Here is a 13,614-nt window from a genome sequence, read left to right on the forward strand (position 1 = left end):
TACAGAATTTACCTTCATGGCTGAAAGTTATTGGCAACAATTGGAAGAACTCAAGACTAAAATATTTTTAATGCTCTTTTGTACATCCTTTTTTGCAGGAAAACTGTAAGATCAGGGAGTAAGCTCAATCTATCTCACTACACTAATTTTCAGACAGTCATTGGAATATTTTCTGCCTAGCTTTTTTTTTTAAACAAAGCACTAGTGAAATTGTGATGCATCACTGAATGAAGTTTCAGCCCACAATAATTGAGAACATCTTTGTATTTTGTAAATACTTTGCATAGGAAAACATGCTTCTGTTCATTGCAGTGGTTTATGATGTCCTTCATGAAAGCAGTTTAAACATTTCTGGGGTTTGGGAATCAGATTTAAGAGCTGGCTTTTAACTCTGAGCTTCTAGAAGACAGGTACTTTCTTCAAAATCAACTCTTGCTGTTCAAAGCATAATAGGCACTAGCACACAAAATAAAGAGATCATACAGTCTTTAACAACCTTTGAGGAAAAAAAAAGACATATAAACTAGCTTTATTTCAGAATTCCTGAATTGCAGGACTTCTTCTAGTGAAAACACTTTCAAAAAAGGGACGTCTGAAAGTTCAAAAATGTGCTGTATAGGCTGTATACAGAAGTATAGTAATGTATAGAAGGAAGATGAGAGCAAATCTATCATTAAGGCAGCTGCCTATGTTATCTTGTAGCAATCACGGGAGCTTCCTGGTCAAAGCGGAACTCACCTAAGCTGACAAAAACAAACAAACAACTATTCTTGTGGGGACAACAGCTGAAATTTAGGGTGGTGTTGTATCTGACCTTTTCCTGTTTTCTTTCACTTCTGCTCTCAGCCTTCCTTTTATTTCTCTGAATAATTTTCAGCATCTTGTTCTCTCACATCCCATTTATTGCCTATTTACAAGAACTGTGCAAGAATCTACAATAGGACCCAAACCACAGGGAATGGTAGGAGATAGCTGGCATGACAAGAAATGTAAATCTAATGATAAAATCTAAAAGCATTATGAGCAGTGGAATTCCACCCACGGAGAAATATAGGTAACAATCTGCTCTTTGAATTAAATGTGCAGGGAAAATTTTCAGGTTCAACACCTTGCTGAAAGATGGCACTAGAATTAAAATGTATGAAAAGAATGAAATAAAGCAACATAAAATAAAATAAAGCTGTAGTTGCAATTCCCATCTGGGCTGTTCATTTCACACTTGCAGGATTAAAATGAATAACTGATGTACTTAGGAATCTCATGAAAAAGAGCTGTAGAATTCATTAACCTAGGGAATTAAATTATATAGCATTGGTTCTGTGAGATATTGAAGTTATAGGTAGATTCAATGATTAAAAGGTCTTTTCTATCCATTTACTATTGCAAAGTTCCAAAAGGATGTTTATGAAATCTATATTTACCAGTGCTATTTAAGAAAGTTATAGTAGAGCAGGCCTGGTTGATGATTCTAATCTGCCCAATTGCTAAATGTTGCATAAGGCAGAAAGCAAGGGGAAAGAGGGCAAAATTAAGTGGACTGAGAAAAATACATCTGTAATCTGTTAGTGGGTGATCTCCATTCAATTCACAGTAAAAGATTTTCAGTTCGAGACCAAGAAGTTGAAAAACTGGGTCTATTCTGAACTAAGCAAATATATCATTATTTTTTATTACTTATTTTTGACACTCCCACCTTGATACGACCTAGCGTAAGAGACGGGTATGCCACACTCTTGTTTTAATGCAACAGAATGCAGTACCCCTTAATAAATCACACCGTGACATAATGATGTGATTCATAAAACATACTTCAGGAGTCTTTTCATACAGTCTTGCTCCACAACCTGTTATCTGAGCAGTGTCCCTACAAATTACATGTGTGAACTTGGAAAAACGACAACAGACTGCAGGTCAATTGTTTTCACTGGATTGCAAAAGTGCACTGTTTTCTGTTACTGTAAATCCACACTACTTTTTATGGAATTTAACAGCTCATTTAAGGGTATTTCTTCAAAATAAACTATTAATAAATAGCATAATGCCTAACCTGTCTTGACCTGGAAAGCACTACTGTTACCATACCATAGTTTCTTGCTCCTTTTCATTCCCCTTGACTTTTTGACCGGCTTACTATCAAACACACAACTACCTCTGAAACAGCATGAGGCAATCAAAGCCCATTTTTCACTGTTAAGGAGCTGACACCTATTTATTAAATATATATATAATCCATTAGCTGTGGACTTTGTGGACATAAATAATTTAAAACCATTACTGTCTGCAGGATATGAGTTCTGGCTTATATAAACTAGTGAATTAAGTCTTTGTCCAATCAGTTACTATGGCAACTTTATGGACTGCCCATTTTCAGCTGGCTTGTAATGAATTAAACAGTTAGAAACCCTGAGAGACTCCTAAAAGAAGGAGAACCATGTGAATGAAACTAGTTTTAAAGGAGAGAGATATGCATAGAAACCTATTTCAGTAATCTCTGTTGTACGGACTTATTTTTGCGGGCAGCTTTAAACAATCTCATTTAGTCAATCATTGCATCTTTGAGGGCTCATGCATATGCATATATCTATGTGCACTGAAGGTGCATAGGAACCAGAGAATGCTCTTAGGCTTGAGGAAGGCTAAATAAGGAATGAAAATGTCTACAAAGCAGACATGCTGGTGGACAAATCTAAGGCCAAGACATGTATTGGAAAGGAGCCATTCAAGTCAATGGACTTTAAAACAGCTTTCTTCACTGCAAATTTTCATAAACTGCTGTGAAGGGATGAACTCTGACAGAATTACCCAAAATCATATGCATCAGTTTGAACAAAACAAAAAAAAAAGTTCCATGTAGAGGGTTATGACTATCACTTTAATCAGCCCAGAGAATACTAATGACTAGTGTAGAATTATGTAACTGCCTCCTACAATCTGGTCTCAGCTGGAAGCACTTTAACCCCACATAAGGCATCATATGAAGTCCACACACATCACTATGATGTGTTGAATAGACATAAATGTACAACGAGGAATATCTTCAAAACCTAATGCAAAAAACAGACAGACTTTCCCAAAATCGCAGTGACATTAAGCTGTTTCAGAACACTTTCAACTTGGCTTTAATAGTTATGAACAGATTTTCTACCAATTAATACCTTCAATAACTACTTTTGGTAATTATAATTGACTTCTTATGAAGGTTTTTGCCTATCTCCAAACACAAGATATTTGATTTGGAGTGTTACTCATATTTACTGTTCTATTCTGGGATTTTCTTAAAATTTTACTTCTTAGTGTAAATAGCCCTATTCCTCTCACATACATGCTAATTAAAGGACTGAGAGAAGGGAGATAGGATCCCTGCTTGTTTTTCCACTGCTCTTCTCCACGAGTGGCTAGCTGAAGTTACGGTGACATAAAACTTACTAATATAGATGGAAATTAAATTGACTGAAATGCTCATGACAGAAATACTCCTGCTCATATTTTGCCTACTGAATACCATATTGGCCTAATTTTTACAGGCAAGTTTGCAAGGACAGACATTGCTTTAGATAACAATATTGCCTAGCTGCTTCTATTTAGGAAAACAAAATACAAATAAAGTTAAGAAATCAGTTACAGAAAGTTAATTTTACTGGTATACTTTCAAATTTCATTTAGTTCCTTTTTTTTTCTTTATCTCATTACTTTGATTCTTTATTTATTCAATAAATTAATATTTTGCCATTACACATTTTGAGGTATTATTTAAAAGAAACAGAAATCTAGGAGCTGTTAGCTGTTCAATTACACAGCATCTGTGGATAAGTTTACGATTTGCTAAAGCCTCATATTCTTTCCTTAGTTCAACTCCTAAACTTTCTGTCACCTGCTTTTCAACACAGTACTTCATGGATGTTTTAAACCTTCTGGGACTACTTCTGCTATCCATAATCTCTGTTTCTTTTTTAGCTTCAAAACTTCTTTTGGTAGTGGTGCTGTATCACTTCCTCAGGGAGGGTCTGATCACAGTAATTTCTATAAATTTTCTTAATCCTTTCTCTTACTTCCTTTGCTCAGTAGAAACTATTTTGATCATACAATGAACTGTACTAATTCACAGCATTGACATCAGCCGTCAGTGATTTTAATATTCTTTTGAAACAGCTGGGAGAATACTTAATACAGAGTGTTCTGCTACTTTCTGCCAGACATGGCGCTCTTGCACTGAATTTCTGCAGCTCCTACAGATTACAGTTAAAAGGACAAAAATCATTTTAATAGTAATATTTCTGAATAATTCAATTGAGATAAATTGGATATACTTTCAGATTTTAACTAATTGACTTTTAATGCTGAGGAGAAGATTGAAAAATTCAACAGAACCGACTGCTGGTTCCTACAGCCCTGCTCTACAACAACATGCACAAACAAGGAGGAAATTTATCCTGTGAGTGTCTCCCAGGGACTAAACTGCCAGTGGCCTACCACGCTTCAGGTTTCCTTTCTAGTCCAGGTCTGCCTCAGCGTTTAGCCTCTTTCCCAATCACATTGAGAAAGTCAAATTATCGTTATCTTATTTTTGCATTCTAAAAGCCAGGATCTTCTAATCGCTCGCTTTTTCGTGTCACTTACTACTCATTATGATTCCTACCCTATTAAACCTCATGTTCTGACTCATACTAGCCCAGATTTATTTTTACTAGGAACTCCTGTTTCTAGCTCTCTGTGCTTGCTTTATGGCTTGAGAAGGTTCCTGGGTGTCAGAAAAAGAAGGTAATGAAGTTTAAAAAAGTTGAGTTTGATTATGCGTTTTAACACTCTAATAATACATAAGGGACTGAGAATGCCTGCTCAGTTCGAAATATAAAAGCTCAGGCTACAAAGTTATAGTTACTCTTGAAATAGACAAAATTACCCTCTGAATGACTCATGGGGACTCTGACTCAACAATAGAATGCAGAACCATTTATTTTTTACAATAGGGTTCTGTGAAATAAAATATCAAAAACGAAAATCTGTACAGAGAGGTATGACTGAGAGATAACATTGAACAGAGAAGTGACAGACTCATACAGGTAAAGAGGGAATAATGACACACAAAGATGGAAGAAAGTTAAAAAGAAACTTGGATAAAGTTGCAATAAACTTTTGCAGATGAGTTACAGTGGTGGGGACAGGACGAACAGGTGTACAGGTAGATAGTCAATCTTAAGTCTAAACAGACCAACAGATTTTAAATTAAGAATATCAAAAAGTGGGGAGGGAGCCTCTGTGCCTTCAAGAGTGAGAAGGGAGCATCTGATGTAGGCTAGGCAGAGGAAGAGGAAGAATCTTGTTTTACTAAGCTAAAAACTGGTTGTGAAAGGAAGGGAATGAATGAGGGGTTAAAGAAATAATAGAATAAAAAACAAGGAGAAATAACAAAATATTTCCCCACCTTCAAAGACAGCTGCAAGAAGACAACCTTTTTCTACAAAGAGCATTAGACCATAAATGTAAGTAATCTTATTAATAATATTAAAACTGATTTTTGGGACCATCCTTGAAGTGTTTGGTAATATTGAAATTTGAATCTAATTCTCCACTGCTCTCACTGATTTTTTGCAACTAAAATAATGTAATATATTTGAAGAATGAACAGAATTTAAGTACATAAGATAAAAGTGCATTAGGAAGGCAGCATTTTACCAGAAGTAGATGTGGGTGTTCAAAGCAGAGCTAACAACTTTGCAAAGAGTGGCTATTTCCAACCTAGATATAGTATAGTACAAAAATCACCACAACACAGTTCAGCCTGAACAATGATTTTTAGAAAGGTAAGTTTTGACATTAATTATAGTGATGTTCCTGACTTTCTGATTAATGGATTTTTAGGCAAAAGGGAATCTGTAATTAATAAGAATGTCCCAGGATATTTTAATTTGATTACAGGTAACAAGTGAACTATGTTGAATGATAATAGAAGTATCAATAGTATTTTTCCCGTCATTTCACAGACACACGTATATTTCATGTCCTAAGTAGCTATCAAGCAGATAGGGGAAAGTGAGACTCCATTTTAAGGGAAAGTACATAGTCTTTTCATAAACGGACAAAATTGAGGGTCTGAGATACCACAGGGACAAGAGGCAACTTAACTATGGAGAGTATTAAGATCAAGGTCCTGGATACTATGAAACTGAAGGGGTTTTTTTTATATAACATCAGAGGCATTTGGAGTAGAGGTTTACTCATCTCCAGACTACAGGAGTACAGGAGTAAAGATAGTTTTAAAGTGAAGACTGTTTGGAGGAGGGGATATCAATAACTAGAAAAGACATTCTGTTTTCAGGAATAAGTTTTGTGAATCTCATAAAAATGTAATTCTATTCCAAAAAAAAAAAAAAGTCTGCAAATCTCCATACACTTTGTAAATCTGCTGGTGTTTTTTGGACTATACCAGGGATACTTTATTGCACACCTCCAAACAGAATAGAAAAGGAAAGAAATCCAGTTTGAAAATCTTTGACATGGATGAATGAAATTGATTACGTAACACCATTTACCTGGCCTGGATAACCTAATACTGTGTCCCTATCTAGTTCTGAGTATCTCAGGGTCTGAAAAGTGTCTACAAAATTGAATGAAATCAAAGAAGAACTACACTGGATTGATACATATTTGGTATGAAAAGATATTAGCCTTTAACATAATTGACAGTATGAGTGAAGAAAGGGGGTGAGATGTGTTCCTGGTGATAGAGCAGAACAGTGAAAGAACAATTGAGGGAGACCTAAAGATGGATGTAAGCCTCCGATCAGTGAGGGCTAAGTGGGAGAGAAATTGATATTACTCCACTGTGGGAGATAATGGAAGATTCACCAGCTGAGGACTAGACTAAGATAGAGAATAACCCCCCCCCCCCCGAAAAAACATATTAACTTTTTAACAAGTTTGACAACTAGGCCTTCAATCTCTAATTATCACTATTCTGAAAACTGTAAATACTCTTCATTTTGTTTTTTTTCTACCAAGAGGCAATCAGATTCTATTTATTCCTGTCTCACGTTGTTTGCAACCTTTCTGAGGGATGACACATTCTTTCAGCAATTTTCCAATTGACATGCACCGTGCTGGTGAGCGGAGGGGGATTGTTTGGTGCTAAACAGTGTTTTTTTGTTTTTCGTATAAAAATGCAAGATCCATTGTCTGTTCGTGAATCTAAATTGCATCTTTAAACTCTGTTATGTATCAGAGCAAATTTTCTACCTTATAATGAAAACCCTACATACTGTTAAAAGTAATTGTTCACTGCTTTATTTGCCTCAATAGCAGCATTTTATTAGTAAACAAAATGAGTTGCTGAAAATTATTTTTTTTTCTTTTTATGTGAAGTTGTAGGTTATTTAACTGTTCATAAGGTGTTTGAAACTGGTTTTATGCTTTATATTTACTTCATAAACATGTCCTGCTAAGTTTGCTCAACAACGAGCAAGTACTACTTGAATCTGTTTGCAGTCAGGTTTCCTACTGGTATAGCCTGGATGACATCATTTAAAGGTGTATCTGTTTTACCTCATTATATGTGGAGAATTGACTCCAAAGCCAAAACCATAAATTTAACAGTAAGGGAAAATACAGCAAAAACCATCAGCTTAGCTGAAACTATTCTTTAACATTGGGTTTCTAATGTTTGGAGAAGTTGAATCTTTTTAAAAACCATGGTAAAAAACCACTGCACTATTAGTCTTAATGTATGCAAGGAGTAATTATGAATGAAAGCAAAAAAAGAAAGTGAATCCTAAAGACAATTTTGGACTATTTCATGAAGTGCTTTCCTGAAAATCATCCGGCAAACAGATTCAAGTGTGAATCACAGAATGTGGTCCTTTACATCGTTACGCTGACAAGTGGTTCTACAGTACTGAGTGGTATCCTGTGGAGCCAAAAATGTTCCAGTAGGAGATCTGCCCAGTGAATCAAACATCTTGTAATTGGATTTGCTATTTCTCTGCAAAAAAAAGAAAATACCAGAAGGCAAGTATTTTTATTTTTACTGTGTATGTGTGATAGTCTTTTCAATGAGCAAAATATTTATGGTGAAAGATATGTTTTTATTCAGAAGTTTCATTACTACAAACTATCTTAAAAATAAATAATTTTCATATTTAAGGAAAGTTAGTATTAAAAATAACCATTTACTAATTTTTAAGTAGTATAGTTCACCATAGCTACTGACATAATTGAATCTTTTAGCATCTCAGCATCTGTTTACCAAATTGATTTCTCAGTCTAAATAAAATTGCTGAAACTATTGAATGAGTGCCAAAAATGAACACAATTTCTCATAACATTTAATTCTCAGGTAAGCATTTCAATTTTTCTTTCACTTGGAAACATCTAGACTAAAGTAGGATGTAATTGTATGGCAAAATATGGAAAAGAACCAAATACGATCATTCACCTATCAATGTTTAGAAACTGTTCAGTCAACAGTTTAGTCAACTCCATTAAATTTCTAAACCAGGTATTAATATCTGCTGCTAGAAACTGTGTAATCCAAAGGAACTTTAGGGGTATCTACACTCAAAATCTTTAATACAAGCTCCCTTTCCGTAATTATCATGGTTCAGTCCTAGAATATTTTTCTATTTAAGTTTACACCACCTGTTTCAAATCAGCAGCATCAGCAATATCCTTATATGGCTTGTTATAAGCAAAACTAACATTTCTTTTCTTTTTCTGTTTGTTTTTCTTTCACAAGAAAATGAAGTAGGGATATAAGAATCTTTTGTCTATGAAACAGTTGACCAACAGTCAACTTCAATTCTTCAGTTAATAACATGTGGAGAAACTATGGTTCCTACACCTACCTGGGAGAAATCCTAAAAGATTAATTATGTTCAGAGACTCTGCTGAAGCTCCTCAGTGTGCCATTTTTGGTGATATCTTCAGGATCCTTTTGGGAATTTCAGTAGACTCCAAAGGAATCCTTTAGTTTTCCTTTATTACTTTCTGATGTTCCAGATTTAACTTTAATACTCTCTTGGTTCTGGCTAAAAAAACAATAACAAAAGAACTCACAGGGAAAGAGCACAGTAATATCAGATGCCCTGTAGCTCCACCCACATACAGTGCTCATTTGGACCATCATTCTCAAAGGTTACTGCCACAGAAATAAAGCAGTCTCACAGAGTCCCATCTGCCCTCCCCACAGAACTCTACTCTGTTATTGAGAGTGGTGTGGCTGACACTTTCTTTCCCTCCACTGATTTTGTAGACAGGCAGGGCAGTCTCTGCCAGGCTGCCCATTTCTAAAGGATCTCCAAGGATTTGCAATTGGAAGATGTGTGTCTCCTTCTCCCAAGGACATGAATGAAGTGGCCGAAGCTGCATTTTCAGCTCCACGTAATATGATTGATAGTAGCAAGTGAAATAATAGTTTTACCTTTCCAAAATTACAAGAATATTTATCCAAAGATTCTCAGCAATGGCAGCAGTAACCTGAGGGGTGCTGAAGTGGATCCAGAAACACTGAACATATGTAATATTCTTGTCCCAGGTACATGTAACTCCAGGAAACTGCAGATCAGCAACCAATTGCTTGGTTCTAAAAATTCTGAAGGAGCAGGTTTGAAAAGGACAAGAGACTGGATATTTTATCTTGTATGCCTGCAGACATTACAAAATAGGTCTAGTACAGCCAGTTAGATATGACAAAGTTCAGAAGAAATAAACTACGTGAGCGGCAATAGTTATCAGTTTTAACTGAGAAAAAGGCTACTGTATTTCTCCATGTTGGTTTACTCATGTCTTTTGGTGATTACTATAACTATACTGAGGAAATGATAACAACCAAAGATATGCTGCGGCCTGAGGTTGTAAAATACAAAATATGTCACCCCATCCTCTACACTATCTCCTTTGTCTTGTGTGTTGAACAGGATCAGCTTTTCCACTTGTTTTTTCCAGTCACTGGAATAAATCTCATGCTTCAGTTTTGACCCTTTTCCTCCCATTTAAAACATATAGCCTACTTTTCCCTATAAGTCTTTTATCCTTTTAATATCAGATATAAGATTTGAGAATTAAATATCACATCACAATCTGGTACTTTAAAAGATGTGTGGAATCTCTAGTATGAACTGCCAACTGTTTGCTATGCTTTGAAGACTCAGGTTATTGTCACCTGAAATGGCATCTAGGCTTTTCTGCATTTTCACAGATTTTCTAGTAAAACGTTGGGGTCAGATGTTATATGTTAATATACTGCTTGATAAGATAATCAGTAAACAATTATAAAACAATTGGAATGACAGGATTTCTAGTCAATCAACTCTACACTGATTAAAATCCACAAACTTAAAGGCACTAATCAACTAACAAATTCATTTATCTAAAGCTATTTTCTCCATGCATAACTGACAGATAATTACTCTGGCAGTTCTATATAATAGTTTGAAGGCCTTCCCTAAAAGTACAATAGCATGTTTACAAAATGGAGAAAATAATGTACTGATTAGAATGAAGTGAAATTTATGCCACATTCATAACACCTAAGTAATTGCTCTCCATATAACTGAAGTGCTAGGTGATGAGTAGAGACACAAGCAACCACACTGTGTTAATATGCACTACCAGTCAATATGATTTGGTCAAATGTCACATCAAGTTATCGTTTAAAGAAGACACTTCTCAAGGTTAAGCAATAGCTTTTAATCAGCTATTCATGCAACACACTGGGAAGGCTATTGTTGAGATAGCCCTAATTAACTGACTGTAGATATTTTTATATTTTACATGCTAGTTCTGGTAGCCACAGTAGAGTTGGATTCAGCACACTTGTTAGACATACCATTCAAAAAAAAAAAAAATGCATAAATGACAAGAAAGTAAAAAGAGACTAAATTAAAATATTCAGATCCAGTATAAATAATAGTTAAAAAGAAAACATTATTAAACACTAAATTAATAATAAAGAAAACAAATCAGACAGACAAACATAAGCTAAAGGGCATTATGGAAAATGTGATCTGAGCTACAGCAGAGATGTTATAAAATTTACAGATTCACATAGACACACACACACAAAAAACACACTATATTTCTGTGGCATATGCCAACAGTGGAATATAGCAAAAAATGAAGTTTAAACAACAAAATAAATTCTTGCAATTTTTTTAGTTATTTCTTCCCAGTTTTGCTCTTTACTAGTCCAGATAAATATTACTGCCACAGCATCGATATTTTGCTGTTCCAACCTGCAAAGACAGTTATCAGTGGAGCCAGAAGAAGAATCCAGCATAGTTGGAGCTAACTGGACCATATTTATTTCTTAGGATGTAGTACGCCTTTTTCTGCTGCCTTTTAATAGTATTCCTGAAATTCATGAAAAATGGAAGACTTACGTAAGAGTTACCTTTGCACTGACTGCAAAACTAAAAAGTAATGAAAATGGTAATGGTTTCTAACACACCAAACCTGTAATAATTATTATTATCTATTTGCCTTCTCTGTGAAATTCAGCAATCATCAGAAGTAGCAAGAATAGTGTTAAGGCTACTACTTGGCACACACTGGAAGATTTTATCATTGTTATGTCATTATCATTTTTCATTCCATATGGATTGAAAATAAAAGTGTTTATTATTTTTTAAGTATCAAAACTGTTATAATTAATTAGATGAGTTGATCTATATTTGATTTATTTCTTGGGAAATCTAAAAGTAACGTAGCATAAGTGTCAGCCAGATTGTGTGCAGCCCAAACTGTGGACAGTGAGAATGAGTCCAAATACAATCTTTTCTGGGAAGAAGGTAGAGAAGAAGCATTATAATACACTAGATTTATCAGTAATCAACCATATAAAATAGAAGTAGAGCAAAAGTTGTGGTACAGAAGACGTGCTACCACTGAACAAATGTAGAGTTGAAACTATGAAGTTTTCTATCATTTTTTTTTATGACAGTAATCTGTAGGTGTTGGTTAGAAATACTCTTTCCTCTTTATCCTCCTAAGTGAAAATTAAAGATAACAACATACAAGGGAGATAAATTTCATTATAATCATACCAAGACCAACACACAGAACTTATACTGAAACCAGATATGTTATATCTATACATAAGAACTGTGTTCCAGATGCTGGATATTGCAGCATATGACGACATGGACCTGAGGTAGGGTGGTGCAAAGATCCTTTATTGAAAAACACAATGGCCAGTTATATAGCAATCAAGCCCAGCCACTCCTCCAAGTATCTCCTAGTCATTGTGGCATCGTGTGAGAGGTAGGAAGACATCTCCTGATCCCTGGCAGGCAGGCAGGCAGGCCAGCAGGACAGGCCCACCGTAGCTGCTGACACATAGGCAGGAAGGCACACTGTGACTGCTGGTACGCAGGGAAGAAGGCACATCATGGCTGCTGGTACATAGGGAGAAAGGCACATCATGGCTGCTGGTACATAGGGAGAAAGGCACATCATGATCACTGGCAACTCACGTGCACACATTCTGGCCACAGATCATAGTTACCACATCATCACTTTCTGTCTTAGAGATTCTCTGCTGTCTTACACAGTGCCATCCTGTTTTGGTTCCCAATAGGATATTAATGAATTTGATTGGCTGACATGAATTGTTCCACTTTTTGTTTTGTTTTTATTTCTTTGATGTTATTAAAATAAGCAATGACAGCATCAAATTTCACCAAAGGAATATATTTCAGTCTGACGTTTTTGGTTCTGTTTAGCACTTTTAGAGACAGAGAGCACTATTTTTCTCAGAAGTCTTTTTTTTTCAAAATTCAGCAGTGGAACAGGATGAAGTACATATACAGGATATTCTTAACAGTGTCTAGTGAAGTAGTACCTATGACCTTCTCTGTTACTGTATTCCACTCTTTTGTTATCCTCTGATTAGAAGGCCTTACTTATAACCAAATTAATTTTCTTTATTACAGAATTAAGGTACTTTGTTCTTATCCTTCATCCACAGAACTGGAACATAATTTATCCACATCTTATTTATGTCTATTTTTAAAATGTTTTAGAAGGTAATAACATTGTCATCATTTGTAATTAGCTACCATTATAGTAAAGGGAATTCAAAACTATGTCAAACTAATCAGACAGTGAAAACTAATACCCTGTTCCAAATAGTAACAGCATTTGATTTGGAGACAGTTCTGGACCACACGTAACAAGGTACTCTGCGACTTTATGCCAAGAAGGTAAACCAGTTCCTATCCTATAGGAAATTCATGATGAGCGTAAAGGGAATATATTGCTTTAAAAGATTTAGCCTACTTATTGCAACTAAAACTGATACTCTCATTACTCTTTTCTGTGTACCAGTCTTTATTAAATCAATGCAAACCAATGCAAGTGACAGAGAAAGTGGAGATGTACTTTCTGAAGAATAGGACAAGAGCAGAACAATGGTCCCCATTTCACTCACTCCCTTGGGAAGTTATTAATGATAGCTTACTTGCTCATCTCTGAAAATACATTTGTCTTTTTTAATGAGAGATTATTCTATTAAGAATTTATCTATTTGTTCACATTACTATATCACCTAAAAGCTCTGTGCTTTTACTAAGCCTCCCTTCTGCTCCATATTACAATTATAACACAGAATACAAGGTCATTTCA

The 13,614-nt window shown here is 35.2% G+C and overlaps 1 protein-coding gene across 5 annotated transcripts in view; it reads left to right on the forward strand.

Moving 5' to 3' along the window:
- Positions 1–13,614, forward strand: part of LOC112990816 (cadherin-19) — a 114,486-nt gene that overhangs the window by 60,003 nt on the left and 40,869 nt on the right. The window lies entirely within an intron of this gene.

The sequence above is a fragment of the Dromaius novaehollandiae genome, chromosome 2 (assembly GCF_036370855.1).
Source record: "Dromaius novaehollandiae isolate bDroNov1 chromosome 2, bDroNov1.hap1, whole genome shotgun sequence".
In the NCBI taxonomy this organism is placed as follows: Eukaryota; Metazoa; Chordata; class Aves; order Casuariiformes; family Dromaiidae; genus Dromaius; species Dromaius novaehollandiae.